A 16,934-nucleotide genomic window follows, 5' to 3' on the forward strand; every position below is an offset into this window, starting at 1 on the left:
TTCAGGGGGGAAGGGGGGATATATGCCTCTCTTGTGGCCAAGTTCAGTGTTGGCACCAAAGCTCAAAGCCACTGAGGTTTATAAGTCTGTCATACACATCTGTAAGGCCATCCATCTTCCAAGGGTGAAAAAAAGGCACAAAGAGTTAGAGAAAAAGAGCAGAGAGAGAGAGAGAGCAGCGAAGAAGAGATTTTGACGTGGATCTCCAACTCTTACTTTTCCAGATCTTGTTGAGGAAGTTCAAGTGTTTTCCTTTCCACGGCAAGCCTCCCCGCTGTCTGCTGAAGAGGGGCTAAATTTGAACAAATGTAGCCTGTGCTTGGAGAAACCAAAGCCTGGCCTTGTTCTTCAACCACAGTGCAGGAGATAATTCATCTAAATGTCTGTCTGTAAGCACCATATAACTATTTTAAGCACAAGACATATATTTATTTATATATTACGTAAAGGGTAAATCTTTATCATATTAAAAAAAATCTGGTGGATGTGAGGAAGGCCATATGAAATCTAGCACACATCAGGAAAAATTCCATTCAGTGTCCTGGGCATTGTTGGCTCGCATGGCTGGCTGAAGGCCTCATCCATTGCATCGCTCAATAGCGTATTTTTAGCTTGAGTTTTTTTTTTTTTTTTTTTTTCATGGGAGTGCCGCCGCGCGTATCATCCATTGGGCGCACCGTTGCTCGAAATCCAGTTTCCAGTTTACATTTTGGCAGTGACAAAACATGCTTCTCTATGGAGAAATGAGAGAGATCACACACAGTAGTCCTGTATTGATTTTTCCCCTCTATCTAGCTGGTAGTGGGTAGCACAGGCAATGGTCTAGAAGCAGATGTCTAATGGAGTTTGGTAAGTCTCTACTTTATCAAGCCAGGCCAGCACTGACAGTTAGATGCTGGAGGGCAATTAAAATGAAAGCGTGCCTGATTAGAATATCATATTCATCTGGATGGTAATTACGGTGTCTGGCTTGGTCTAAATAATTAATTATGCAAAACCCATGCAGCTGCCACTGGCTAGAGTTAACTGACTTTCTGTCAACATCTCACAGTTCTCGAAAGGATAAAGAGATTTGGGAAATAAGCTCTTTAGCTGCTATCTCTTGGCCCGCTGGGCTGCGTTGCTCCATTGAAACAGTGGCTGCTTGCCCTCTGTGTGTGCAGGTGGCATTGGAAGGACAATATGGGAGGTTCTTTTGATGATCTATAAAACAGTGAAGTTGAAGAGAGCTCCCCTTAAAAGCACACCTCTCATCAATAGGCATGAGCTTTCAGGGACATGTCTGGATTTTCAATGACACAGACCTTTTATTTTGTTCCCTCTATGTGAATTTAGTTAGGACTTAATGGTTTTATATTGGCATTATATTGGCACAGAAATGTATTTATTCATGACCTTTGATTTTTTATTTTTCACTACTGTAATAGCCATTATGGGAATAGCAAAACAAATATAGTACATAAACAAATACATATAAGACAAATATAAGACAATTTTTGCTGCATGTCACTCTGGCTAAAGCATCAGCATTCCTTAGGAAAAGCACAGCAGGTTCAGATTCACAGTGATAGCTGTGAATATATATAACGTTTTCCATCCCGGAGTCTTTTAGGGCCGCTATGAGGTAAGGGCACTCCACCCACCTCTGGATATTACATTAGACGTGGCAAGATCCGACTGATTTACGATGTCAGGCGCTAGGGCTCAAACACTTAGAACAAGTATGGTGTCAGCTATCAGCTCGGGGCAAGGAGGGAGAGATAAGAACGCGGCCCTCATGACAGGGATCTTCAAGGCTGTGGGGGGAACCCGACGGGAATGCCCGAGACCTGCGCCAAGGCATACTAAGCAGGCCTCCTCGCTTAGAACTAAGAAAACAATTTCTGCCCCTCTGTTGTTCCATGGTGACGCGTGCAAAAAGGAGAGGATAATGTTATGTGACTATGAAAGTGGAGGGAGGACGCGAAAATAACAAGCAGATGGTTTGTGGCCTTTTTTTGCTTTCTTGCAGGAGGAAAGTTGAGAGACAACACAAGGAGGAGGGGGAGGGGCACCCCCCACATGCCTTGTGCATATGCAAAGTGCACGACATGCATTTCAATCCCCGCTCACGTAAACGTAAACACTTACAATGTTAAATAAGTGAAGCTGAGATTATTCCTCATATATACCTCATTAACATGACCTTCTCAAAAAGACATCCATAGCGCACAAATTAGCTTCATGCTGTTAAAAAGGACTCCAGCATGATAATCGAATGCAGAAGGTTATATAACGGTAAGAAGGTTATTCCATTTCATGAGAAGGGGGAAATGTGGGAGCCGAAATTGGAAACAGAACAAAGAGACCTCAGGATCACTTGGTGTGTTTATCAACCTTTACATTACTCTTCAATTACTCGTGCACATGGCCCTGTGTGTGCATGTAGCGTTTACTTGTGGCTAATTGTGCCATTATGTAAGAGCGCCATGCTGACCAAGTCCAAAGTTAAAAATAAAGTGACCGCCTTGCATACATCATGGGATAAACATCAGGTAATTATGGCTCCCCTCGCACATAAAACGTCCCTGAAACCAGATTTTATAGGGTGGGTAGAGTCTCCGAGGAGCTGTGCTGACTTCTCCACCACGACTGGGCTCAGACATGGATCTTTTCACCGCCTGGACAGCGTCTCAGGCCTTCTTCACATCACAGATTACACCGTTTTTAGATTTTGTTAGTCCTTGTCATGGCTTGTTATTGCAAACCTACTTATTGGAGCATGTATCCTTATGTAATTGTGCTGCATATGCATGTGTCTATATTTTATACACATAAAAGCCCACAGCAATTCAAATGGCATTCTTACTTGTACAAAGATGATCCATTGCTGTGGCACTTAAAACACAGCATTGGCACACTTCTTAAAATGCTCAATAGCATTGTGAGTGTAAACAGCTCCCAAGTATCTGTGGCTTCTGAAACAACACTACCTATTTAAGCACTCAAAATATGCATGTTTTTTTCCTTATAGCCCCAAGGTTTTTACACAGAGAGATGAATTGGTATACACACATTCTTTGATAATCTCTCACGGTGGGAGGTTTGTTCATTATGTGCATCTCAAGGCTAGAGCGGTAGGACGCAAACACACAATACAAATTATTTAACCAGACACTGGCATTGGCACAGACATTTTCTGATAATCTGTCAAGAGAATAAAATGTGCTAAATTAAAACCGTAAAAAATCAGCAAGGTCTTAATGAAATTGAAATGTGCCGATTAAAAAAAAAAAGGGGGTATAGTTTCACCCAGCAATCATAAAAAAAGAGGGAAGTTAATTTTAAGGCCTTTTTGTACATACTCCTTCCCTACTTTGACTTTAATGGAGATTTCATTGTTGACACATTGGATCCACAGCCAGGGAGACGTTATTGCTTTTTCTCTTCCCCTGTAAAGCTTGGAAAACTAGGCTAGAGCACGATGTAGGCTTGCCATCTTGCCCTCTAAAAAGCACTTCTTGAGGAGCACCTGGTGCCACTGGCAAACGGGACCACCGTGAGGGGGGCGAAGAGGGGGGTTAGGAGTGTGTGGGGTGGGTGGCTGGGTGAGGGTGAGGGGGGGGGGGGTGGTGAGGATTGGCACCGGCGTGCCCAGGCTCCTGAACCGCAAGGTCACAGCTGTCTCGCCGGTGGCTGCCATGCTGCTCCCCTGGCAGAGGCTGTCGAGTTCAAATCTCCTCCACTCTGTCACCGCCCCGGCAGGAAGCGCAACCTGTCTGCCGCTCGTCGCTGCCAAAACAAGCCGCCGTGGCTGCTCGCACACTCACAAACACCAGGCAGTGGACACAAGGACAGACAAACACACTTGGAGGAGAGGCAAGGGGTGGAGGGGAGGGAGGGATGGATGGGGTGAGGGGTGGAGTAAGGGGTGAGGGTGGGGGGATGGGGGGGTGGCAAGAGAAGATATCTGGTGAATACAGATTGGCCTTTGACTTCGAGGTGTTGATTGAATGGCTTGAGCCCTTGTAATGGGAGGTGCTGAAAGTGCCATTGACATTTCTTATAGGCTGTCAGTCCTTGTGTGTCAGTCTCTCTCACACACAGACACACACTGACACAGACACACACACAAACTTCCTGCAACCCAAGAAGGGTTAAAAGTAGGATTCTTCTCACTGATTCCTCCTCCCTCCTCTTAGCGAGTTTGTGTTGTTTTTGTGTCCTTTAAAAAAAACAACTTGTCAAAATTGAGTTGATATCTTTTCCAATATCATTTCTATCTCTCAAGCTTAACCGAGACTACCTGCGGTGAGCAGATATTGACAGGGTAAAACTTAAGGCGAAAATAAATAAATGGAAATAAATAAAATAACAGAAAGACAGAGATAGCAGAGAAAAAAAACAAACAGACATCCTCTTTTATGCCTCAGACTGAATGTTGAAAGGCAATATCTGAGCCATGTGAGGATGCATCAGTGCCATGAAAGGCAGTGAGAAATAAATCAAGACTGTTTCATGTAAGATATGAGATTTGCATTGAGCCTTTCAAATGAGGTCCTTTATGCGGGGAAATGACTGACAGTCATAATGGCATAACGCTCCCAGAATGAGCAGAATGGAAACAGGCGGAGCGCCAACTCGGATTTCAGCATGAAAACACAGGCCCCCAAAAATAGTGCACGCAGCTCAGCCCAGCTGATTTCGCTTTAGCGCTGCTCGTAATATGGAAAGCTGGGAGCTCTTCCTGTTAATAATTGCTGAGTATCCAACGTTAAAATTGTTGGTAGCCCCCCTCTTTTTTTTGTAAATGAAATCTTTCTTGCTGCGGAGGACTCCCTGCTAACAAGACTATAAATTAGCCCGGAGGACAGGGGATGCAGAGAGGCTCGTACTCTGCCGAGCGCTCTGGAGTTTAGAAAAACAGTGGAGCGGTGCCAGACCCACTGGTACACTGCTGGTGAAAATGTAGAACAGTTTTAAACCCCATGAATGGAACTTTATTATTTTTATCCTTTTTTGTATGTAGTAACTGCAGTGCTATTGCCTTGGCCAAACGACTGTGTGAAATTACAATGCTGCCTTATGCTGCTCTTGTTTGGATAGCATGGCTCCCCTGCTAGAGGGGTGTCTCGATGTTGAGCTGAATCTTTAGCTCACTATGACATTATTTAGTTTTGTGTTTAGCTCAGGTGGATATAGTGTTTCATTCACATGAATTTCCAATCCAGCACAAACATGTTGAGTAACCGCTACATACATTTTAATTTAACACCCACAGACTCCTGTGGTGCTAACAATACCTTCACCACAGTCAGGGAAGCAATACTTTTGCTAAAACTGCATTACAAGCTGAAAATGCTGTAGCCTATGTTTGGAACGGATCTTATAGCTGACATACAGTATAGTTCTGTAATAATCGCCTGTGTATTAAATATAGGGAGTATAAAAACACAATTATGGTAAAAGGAAAAATATACAGACTTTCTCAGGTTGTGGTGTTCCCTTTTCTCTGTCTACAAGCCTGTACATGATTTTTTGCCTAATAGACGCAGTTATGATGTCTTTCCTTTAACCTCTGAGCAATATCCTAAAATAAATGACACCACAGCGGTATGGAACACCCAACTGACTACTCCCCCCTCCCCAAAACACACACATTTTTGGCTCATGCAATCTAGGATGTTCTCTGCCACCAAAAATGACTTTGTACATGCCAGAGGCGTTTTCCATCAGTGTTTTCTGAGGGCCCACTTGGAGTTTTATCAAGAGCAGTCAACTAATGTTCACATTCATAATGGTTTGGATGACCCTTTGGAATGGGAGAGATGTCACCTAGGAGTTTTCCCATCTGCTGCCTATCAAGGGGAAAGATCTTCTTCAAGTGCCCTTGTACTTTGAGAGAAAAAGAGGGGGGGGGGATGGAGTGAACATGTGCTGTAAGAGAAACTTGTAATCGAAAAAAGGCAAACAAGTCTCGCTGCATATCATCACTCTTGCAGTCCTTGTTTGTCCCAGCACTGCGAGACACCAGACAATGATGGTCCCAAGTTGATTTTCTGCATGAGAATTAATGTTAATTTTCATGAAATTCTGGAACTGGAATCAATGCGGTAAGTCTCGATCACCCTCCCCGTGTCTTTTCCCCCCACAAGTTCTATGGCTAAACACTGTCATTGTGCTCTTCTGGCATCTATTTAGTTATTTATTTCTTTTTACGGAGAGCTATCTGGAGCGTCCAAGCTGGTGGATTATCCTTCTAACCACGAATCCTTTTGCAACAGTTGAGGAGATGAGAGAGTCGCCTGTTGGATCGTGTCCAGCAGCTCCGTTTTCTCCTGAACTGATCCAGATTCCTTTATGTCAATCTCTCTCCCTCTCTTTTTTTGACCCCCCCATTACAACCACGCCCAGCCACGGGCTGATGGCAGCACTGCTTCGCTTTGGCGCTGGCTTTGCGCAGGCCTGGACGTTAAACCTTCAGCCTCGCTCCTCCTTGTCACTCCCCCTCCCAAATCCACCCGAGCCATTCCCCAAATGCACCTCCACGCTCTCCAACTGATCACATCTGTTTATACTCGGTGTTACTGCTTGTCACGGCACCTCTAGCCAGAGCAGGTGTGGGTGCGAGACCCAAAAAACAAAACAACAACAAAAAACACACACACACACACACACACACACACACACAATAGCTAAAAAGCCATCGTCCAACGACAACACCGGCAGCCAAACAGAACCTCAGACCCAAACAAGATCGCATCCATCTATCAAATGAGGTGCACCACGTCTGCCCTTCAAATCCAAACCAGTGCTAATGCACTCCAACAACAGTTGGAGGCAGTCCATGATTAGGCGAGCATGCAGGGCCATGTGCCAACAGAGCGAGCGCAATCAGTCTGCGGGGTATTACTTTAAACACTGTATACACGCTGACCAAACACGAGGGCTCGAACAAGACGGATAATTCACCATAAACAAAAACACTGATAATTGGACGCATGTGAGAGCGCCGCTATTAGTGGGGGGTGAGCCTGCATCACGTCCACCCTCCAGTTGAACTTTTTCCAGCGGCGTTTGCAGACCACAGCTCTCAGCTCACTGGGTGTTGGAGTGGGCTGGGATGGAGGAGGAAGAGGAGGGGGCTCCAGGGCCATAGGATGAGATTAAGTCTAGCGTGTCATGGTGCAAATCAATGATTCCTGGCACTGAGCTTGTTTGTATGTTTACTTGAGTCAGAGAAGAGGCTAAAGACTATCAGACTCAAGAGTCACCCAGAGCTGTAGTTTAATTGAAGAATTATAGACAATTAGACAAATAAAATTCCAAAAGTTTTTGGATAGTGTTTCTTTGTACAAATAAAGTAGTTCCCATTCTTGTTGACAGTGTTATCATCAGGTCTATCAAGATCCGTCTTCCAAGGCCATCCAGAGTTTTTCTTACAGTTGGACAGTATCCGATAAAAAATCCTACTAAATGTCAAAGTAAATTGAAAGCTCAACATTGTATTTGATAACAAGTAAAGGGCAACATTTAGGAGCAGCCCTCAGTCAGTGAATGGCTCTTGTGGTCAATTGATTTATGATGAAGTCTCTGACACTGAGCCTCAGCTGGACCACAATGAATAAATGACCAAACCAGAGGAGCAATATCACCTCATATGGATTGCCTTCAGCCACACACATAGATGGAAATATCATGTTACCCACACGACCAGAACGCTTTAACCAATGACAGTGTGTACAACTTTTTACTGTTTTTTTTTTTTCATTTCATAAAATGATGTATACTGTGCCCTAAAGGGGAAGTTCTTTTTTGCAGTACTTTTTAAGTTTCAAGCAGCCCAAATCCATATATTATTTCACTAACTGACATTTACTGTCTTTTGATCTGATCATCAAATTCAGAGGGTGACATATATTTCATTTTATATTTATTTTTGCTTGGTTACTTTTCCCAGTTCCCAGAACATTTGTAAAACTCTAGCAGTGGTGTGGAATGAGCACTGTGTGTGTGGTGTGGTGCGGTGTGATGTGTGTGTGTATGTTTGTGTGTTTGCAAGGATGACAAACCCGTGTACAGGCGCTGGGATAGGTTCCCTGCCTACTTAATAAGCCACCGGCTGGATGCCACGGCTCTGCTGCGGGGGAGCAGATAAGCGCCCGCGCCGGTTTGGGCTCCCATTGAAGCGCGCCACACCGCTAAGCCCCAGCGCAGCCGGGAGCCTGTGACGCCAGGCAACAAAGGCGCCTCGGAACGAAGTAACCAGCCTGATTACTGGAGTGGCATACGCGCGGGCGGCAGCGGTGGTGAAGGTGGCGGTGGCAGTGGGGAAGCGCGAGGTGTTAAAAAATAACAAGACAGGAGCCCGCCGCGATGATGGGCTGCTGTGGTTCAGAGCCAAACCAAGTGGGTGAAACTCCCGCACCGAGGGACATTCATTTCTGGTGTCCAACAGAAAAGACCATCGTAAACCAGTACGCCCCAGCACACCACCACCACCACCACCGTAGTCCCCCTGCCAAAACGCAAAATGCGTTCCATTTTTAAGAGTACTCATTTTGCATGCCTCGGTGACGATAACGATTACCTCATTTTAGGAGAGGAAAGTATTTTAGGCTTTTGTTGGGGGCAAACAGTGGTGGAATTTGCATGCTAAAGCTGTCTGGCCAGCCATAGGGGAGGGAGGCAAGTTCTCTTCCTTAACAGGTCGGGATTAATCCTATGCAAATGGACCAGATGCCAAACTCAAATAAATCTGTGGTTAACAGGGCTTACATATGTGGAACATGGAGTGAAGGGGGAACCTACACCTTTGCCATTTTCTGCACAAAATTGCTGATGCATCTGGGAACAATTTTATGGATGAATGAGGAAAATAAGCTAATGGGGCCAGAGCATGTTCGCCAATCACTTGAATTAATTGTGTCGGATTGGGGAAGATATGGGACAATATTATACCCACAAGCTGTTGGATAAGCACAGGTTGCTGTTCAGTGCACTGATTAGTGGGGTTAACGATAATCCCTTTAAATCCAGCATGTAAATACCTACCTATACTAAATCCTATCATTGGATTGCATTTGAAAGTCATATACTACATGGCATCAATATAGCATTTAATACACAAATATATATATATATACACACAATGGCAACAACCCTGAGAGAGGTGCAGTGCAGCTGTGCAGTTAAAAGTGACTCTGGAGTAGTCTTTGAGTCCTCTCGGCTCCAGGATATTTTTGGAACAACTGGAATTTCTTGTACCTCATGAAAAATCTTCAAAGACCCATTAAGATAAAGGTTCTGGAACCATCTACCCAGCGGTGAGATATCTCCAGCCCTTGAGAGATAAAGGGGAGAAACAGTGTCTTGCTCCACACTAGCACAACCTCCAGCATAGACCCCTGAGCTCTACAGGCAACTCCGCTCAGTTCACGAGCAAAGGTAAAAAAGCAAACCCAGAAGGCTTGGGAAAAAGAGCCAAACGTTGCCTCATGGTTTGGATTGATGGCATTCGTGTAAAACAGATTTGCCTTTGTTTTGAATCAATCAAATCAAATCAATGACATCTTGTGAAGCTCTCCATCCAAACCCTGATTTTTTTCCAGTACCTCCTCCACAAAAAGCCCAGAGTGGCTGTGATGATAATGCAAAGTCGGATTATATGGCTTTTTAATTGAAAGCCATTATGCCATATTTTCTGGAATTGTCGAAGTATCTTAACATATGGGCCCATCATCTTAATGGCATAAAATATGCCACCAGTACATTTTCATTTAAAAGACAGAAAGCAGTCAAGAACTCTGTTATGGAAGGAATGTCATTGCTGTCTTTCCCAGTAAACCCAACCCATGCAGACGTCATGTATGATGCTGCTGAGTACTTATGGAGCAATGCTTATGGTATACAGTATATGCAGGTTTAGCCTGCCGTTCTCTTTCCAGCTGATATTGTGTTCACAACTGTTTGTGGTGTAACATAATGCTTCAGCATTTACACAATATGCATGGGAGTGTGCATGAAACATATTTATGCAAAATTTATGAAAAATAAGATTTGTGTACATATTCATCAGCATGCACATGAAAATGTATGTGTACATTGTTGTGGTTGGCCATATGTCTACATATGTTTATATGGGATTGTATATACCGGTAATGCAAATGTGAGCATGTGTAATTCACAGGAATGTTCATATCCATATGTACTTCTGTGTATGCGTCTGTGAATTGGAGTTTGGTGTTACTCACTGAACCTATGACCCTTGTGTGCCAGCTTTTCCAACTTATCTTGCCAGCTCGTCTTTGGGGAAGAAGGAGGGGGTAGCAGAAAAAGAAAGGAGGGAAGGAGGGTGTGTGTGTGTGTGTGCGTGCAACATCAGAGCAGCGAGCACATTTGGGGAGGGTGCTGAAGGTGCGCCGGGGGCCCCGGTGCGCCCCTCTCTCGCACGGCATGGGCAGGGATCAGTCGAGCAGAGCCCCATTCCTGGCACGGCACTTGGCCAGGCGGGCCTGGGAGAATAGCAGGATTTACGGGGGCTCCCTTCACAGCTGTCAGCCCCAGTGAAAAGGGGGCAGAGAGACACGCTCGCACAGAGGTGTCCTCACTCGCCGCCCGCCGCCCCTGAGACCCGGGGAGCGTGACAGACCTGCGACGGCCATTACACAAACACAGATAAATAGGTACACATTGTTATCGAGGCCCCCGAAAGCCGCTTAAACCAAACGCACGCAAGCAGATTTGGCCCCCTGCAATAATGTGCTTAGGTTTGCTTAGAATAATGGGCTTAAATCAACTCCGTCCTCCCCGTTTCATCAAGTTTCCCTTTTTGCCTGTGTGTGTGTGTGTGTGTGTGTATATGTGTGTGTGTGTGTGTATGCTCTCTGGTAGCCTTCTGCTACTGCTTTCGGAACTGGCCCAAAAACAATGAAAAGGGAAAAAAAAGAGAAAATCCTCACTTTCTAGGAACAGACAATAACACTACAAACTCCTCTTAGCTCACAATTTCAAAAAGAAAGAGAAAAACATGTCAACATTCAACAATGAACTTTCTCAAAACATTTGAAAACCGCACAGTCTGGAATGAGTTCTCAATCCCTGGCCCTTACAGTGCTGCTAACGTGTGGGTGTGTGTTGTTGTTTAATCGGTCCGAGTTCGAGGGTGAGATGAAAACCAACACCGGCGAGGTGCCTTCCAGGGTCCCATCTCCTGTCAGCGCTCAAGCCCGGCCTCACCTCAGCAGGCGTTTCCTGGTGCCGTGGATACACACTTAATACCCTCCACTCCTCCCACCTCCACAAACACACACACACACAGGCTCCTGTCATGCATGTCAATGCTTTATGAGATAGAGGGAGGGAGATGAGAGAAAGAGGGGGGGGGAGAAACAGAGGGAGAGAGAAATAGAGAGAGAATGAGAGAGAGAGAGGGGAGGATTCGGGTGTGCACTGAGGCCTAGACAACAGTCGGAATCAATCAAGTCTGCTGGATTACTGCTCCACTGGGTTGTGATCAATAGATCCAGAACTCTATCCCCTGCCAGGAGGTTGACGGGGTAAGTAAGTGCCCGGGCCCTGGCCCTTCCTGCCCCCGCACCGTGGCCCGCCCCCTGCACTCCTTTACCCCCTCTGCTGCAATCACCCTCACCCAAAACAAATGGGTGAGAGAGCGAGGTGCTGGCTTGGTGGTAAATGCAGGGAGCAAAGGTTCAGTCGTGGTCCACTGGCTCTCAACAATGCCAGAAGGGAGTTGCAAATTCAGGGCGGAAGCCCATCTAGCACTTTTGAGTTTTTTTTCTGTTTTCCTTTTTTGCTTTTCGTTTCTAGTTGTTGTTTTTTGTTTTCTAAGAGAGAGAGCGAGAGAGAAAGAGAGAGAGAGAAAGAGAGAAAAGGTAACAATGTAAAAAAAACAAGCAGGGCCCTGCGTAAGTCAGTCAGTCGTTTGCCTGGCTGGCCCTTGCTGTACCTGTCTGTCAGTCTTCAGGCTTAATTTTACACACATGGCTAAACTCCCAAACAGCAGTGTGACTGACACGATAGCTAGTTAATAATATAACCAAAAAGATAGAGTGGGACTGAAAGAGAGAAGGAGAAGAGAGAGAGAGAGTGTAGGAGGATGTGAGAAAGTCTGATATATAAAGGTCCTCAATAACAAGTTTTTGTTGGCTGGAGCAGCAAAGATTATAATATTGAAATGATGCAGGCATCTCCTTGTGATGCTCTGATGAACAAAGTGCTTTCCGAATGAAAAGGAGATAAATTAACGACAGCCCCTTTTCATGGTCTGACAGTTATCAGAGAGCCATTTCAAATGTCAAAGCTGAATATATATTTGACTGGAACGGTGTAGGAGTCTCTCTCACTAACTCTGCCTCCCTTTATGTCTGCCTCTCATTTATTTGTTTTTGTGTCTGTCTCTCACCTAAATATTGTGTGAGCATCTGTGTAAATTGTGTGTGTGTGTGCGTGTGTGTGTGTAAGGGGGTGTCAGTGGTGATGTCACTCATTTCCCTTAATGTTCTGTAGACTCTTTCTGTGTGTGATTGCATGTGACCATGAAGGAGGGATCTGTCTGTGTGTCTCTCTCTCTCTCTCTCTCTCTCTCTCTGTGGATTTTTGTTTGTGATTTCAGGATGTGACCAGAAGGTGGCACTCCAGTAATCCGGTTCTTGTTTGTGAAGCTGCAGGCGGCGGCTGCTGCTGCTGCTGCTGCTGCTCGGGTGTTGGGGCAGGAAATCTGTTTACACGTCTCACAGTGATCATTTGCCTGGCAGCGATGTCCTCCACGATGCAGCCAACGGAGCGTGCTCCTCTCCCTGCCAACTATTCCACAACGTGCCACGTAAAGGAAATATAAGAAAAACAATTGCCACAACCAAAATCCACGTCAGCCTTGTTGCTGGGGGACATTTACCTCCATGTGGAGGGAGGGAAGGTGATCAAGTCCACGTTTAAACATGTCATTCCAGCGCACGATTCACCCCTGAACATCCAGACGCCTGATTCAATAACACTTCAAAGTTTTACACTAGTTACACCCCTCCCCCATCTATAATAGATCAAAAGCATGACTATAATATCAGTGCAATTAAACAAGACAAAACATCTCCGCTGTAAGCCACAGACACGAGAGCAGACCGCATTATTGGGCTAATGAGAGGAGATAAAGGGTTTTGCTCAGGCAGTGACCTGCACAGCAGACCCAGCCTTACCTGCACATCACCAGCGGTAACACCCTCAGTCAGGCAATTAGTTTGTATTATGTTTCATTAATACACAAGTTGATTTTATCTCATCCCTTGTGAGACAGCAAGCCAATAAACCATAGCCTCGCCAAGTTTACTGTCAACATCTTCCTGTTAGTGAAGATCTCCTGTACTTACAGCCTAGCTGGTGCAAACTTTATTTAACCACCACAAAAGAGTTGACTGTTGTTGTCTTATTGGCATTCGTTAAAGACAACAACGCTGTTTTGATTTCCCCCACTTGAAATAAAATTTAACCCAAATTTGCATTTTGATCTATACTGAATCGGAACACAACAAAGAAGCGGTGCAGCAGCTGGACACTCTGTGCCTGCTAACACTCCCCGAGCAATGAGTAAAATATTAAACCATATCTGAGTGGAGAGAGCAGGAGAGGGGAGAAGGGAGGGAGTGGGAGCCAGAGAGAGCAGAGCACATTTGGGGCTGTTCCTGAAGCTGGGGAGTTCAGTGATTACTGGAGACGGTTGCTCTCTGTGTGTGTGCCTGTCTGTGTGTGCATGTGTGAATATTTCCCTGTATACTTGTGTATTGTGGATCGGTGTTGGCAGATGGTAGCAATCCATGCATGCATGTGAGGTGTGTGTGTGTGTGTGTGTGTGTGTGTGTGTGTGTGTGTGTGTGTGTGTGTGTGTGTGTATGTTTGCCTCTGTGCCCATATACTGTACCACTGATGCAATTTTTTTTACGTGAATATGCATCAGAGAGGGTTAAAGCGGAGCTAGTAGTCAAGGATCTTTGTATGCATTTCTGAATGTGCATGCGAGCTTGTGTAGTGTCACTGTGTGTAGTGGTTATTGGGATGGTGGTGGAGCTGTGGGTTTGGTTAGCCCCTTGCATGTCCTCCTGGGCTGCGCTAATGCACAGGTAGGCTAAGTGCTCCGGACGCCGGCGCTCAGAGACCCCTCAAAGCACAGGCGAGGGATTTGACTTGTCAATGGCGGCCACACTTAACGGCTTACTTGCTGGCTCGGTCTGCAGCAGCCGGCGACGCCTAATGAGCGCCCAGGCTCTATTAGCTCGGCCCATGCCCAGGCCCCATGCATTATTTACAGGGCAGAGCGGAGACCCACTCTCATCAGCGAGTCACTGACGCTGCCACTCAATGTAACCCCCACCCCCCCTTCCCATACACACACCACACACATACACACACTGACATAGCAGCCCTGACAACCCTTCAGAGTGTAATTACAGCGAGACGATTATGGTTTTGATGCAGCTCCAGCCGAGCCCACAGTATATCACACTGGTAGTCTAAAGACCCAGAAGGAATTGCTGCTCATTATGGGGACCTACTGTGAAGACTGGAGATGGCATGTTTTCACAGTGTTCAGAGAGACCCTTTTTTTTTTGTTAAAACTCAAAAGAAATGTGTGCATGAAAAGTCTGATGTGTTGCTGAGAAATGAGACAAGACTAGGAGTGCTGGGTGTCATTGAGATAGGTGTCTCATCCATGCTGTTATCTAAGACATATTCTGCCATAAACAAGACTATTTCAGCAATTTGACCCAATCTTCCTCTGAAAGCCACTGTCTTTGATTGTGTGCATATCTTCACATTTCTATGTGTGAATGTATGTTCAAGTGTATGTGCTTGTGTTGAGTGCATGTGTGTGTTTGTGTGTATTTGTGTGTGTGTGTGTGTGTGTGTGTGTGTGTGTGTGTGTGTGTATGTGAGAGAAAGAGAGAGAAAGACAGTGTGTGGTTTGTGTCTGTCTTCATACAGTATGTGAGAAGCCCTTTTCATCCAGCCTTATTGACTAATACTATGCTGTGGGTTGGCTGGATTTCTCCCACACACACCAGACCACCACCCCCCCTCAACCACACACACACACACACACACACCCACACACACACACTACACACTGACACCTCCCCCCACAGAGCCCCCTTCCCCCATCCTCATGTTTGCCTTTCATTAGCTTTCATCTCTCCGTCTTATTGAACTTCACCACTGGCATGAGTATATGTGGCTTTGATGTGATGCTCGCCCAACATAAATCCATATTTACTCCTCCACACGTCTCCGCGCTAACAAATATTAGCGACGCTCCCCTTCGACAGCAGGCCAGCCAGTGAACCAAGGGCAGCAGTTCACTCACCAGCTGCAGCCGACCGCAGTCTAAAGGTGCCAGCAGAGTCCAGTCAGACAACTACTCCCACCGATTATAAAGTATGTACACACACACATACATGCGCACTCACACACACACACACACACACACACACACACACACACACACACACACACACACACACACAAACATGTAGGCTAAACATGAGAGTACTAGTATGCGTGTGCACATACATACGTGTGTAAAATGCTCAGAAAGGGAAAATTGCATGTACAGCACACAAAGAAAGACATGAACGTCCATACAAATCCACACATCCATAAATACACAGCCCACCCTCTCTTTTGCTATTTGTGCTTTTTTTCGCTTTCTGCACACAGACTCCCTCTCTTTCTCCATGCACTCGCTCACTCACCACACGCTTTCTCTTTCACTCTCTCTTCCTCCCCTCAACTATATGGCCTGCATGTTCTCCTCTCATCTCACAGCCCTGGGCTTCTCTCTCTCCCTCTCTCGGTCTATCTCTCCCTCTCTCTGTCTCTCTCTCTCACCTGACCAGCAGTGGGACTATGGGAGCTGAAACCCGAGGCCTGTGTGTTGGTGCTGAGAGACAGCAGGCCCTCTGGGGCCCAGTGCTAGCAGGTGGTGGAAGGTTTGCTCTTAAAGACAGGCAAAGCCTCAGGAAACACGCTTTCCCACATCAGCGCACCGTACACGGGCACTGCTTAAGGGACGACCCATCACATGCAAAAGCCAAAGTGCTCCCTGCTTCTGAGAAGCCCTTTCGCGAGGTATGAGAAGCAGGAGTGCGTAAATGAATCATGAGCAGCTCTTTCAAATGTTTTTGTGAGTCAAAAGAGCACTGGATGAGAGTGTATTTGTTATGTACTTTAGTGGTAATTGACTGTTATGACATGAAATATGCTATGAAATGATCTACAGAGTGGGTCGTGCTTGATAAACTGATAGCGATGAAGGCATCACAAAATGATATCAGGGGGACTTTATTGTGGGGATTGTGTGGAGCGTGACAGACCAATACCACCCCCGTCTGATGTGGAATTACTTTTGATATGGCGGGGGGAATGTTTTTGGATGGTGCTAGATGCAGCCTAGATGTGGCCACGGGGAGTAAGCAAACACAATTAAAGGAGCAAAAAAAAAAAAAGGTATTGGCACAGAGTTACATCACACGGCGCTTTCAAAGCCCTAGCCATTACTTGAGTAACAACAAAAAAAAATCTCACCGACAGCAATTTAGTTTTGCAGAAAATTCTTCAAAAGAGCCTCCACAAAGCTAATTGTTATACTTTTCATGTAGTAAACAAAAGTGTAGAAAGTGTGAGAGAAGCGAGAGAGAGAAAAAAAGATTATGTTAAAATGATTAATATTTTTAGCGCTTTTAGTGAGAGCAGAAGTCTAATGTTAAAATGGATAAAGGACGATGCAAATGAGCTTATGTGATGAGAGTCTTATTTGAAGTGGAACCTTTTGTTGTCAACACCAACTGTACACTCACTTTTTCTTGCCTAACATAGCGAGGGACCTTTTACACATTTCAACGGGGGAATTTGCCTCTGAATTATTCATTTCAGTAATCCACAAACGG

Source organism: Alosa pseudoharengus, unplaced genomic scaffold (genome assembly GCF_046254945.1).
Source record: "Alosa pseudoharengus isolate Yale_2024_CS ecotype anadromous, Long Island Sound unplaced genomic scaffold, YU_APseudo_1.1 YU_APseudo_1.1_scf_22, whole genome shotgun sequence".
In the NCBI taxonomy this organism is placed as follows: Eukaryota; Metazoa; Chordata; class Actinopteri; order Clupeiformes; family Clupeidae; genus Alosa; species Alosa pseudoharengus.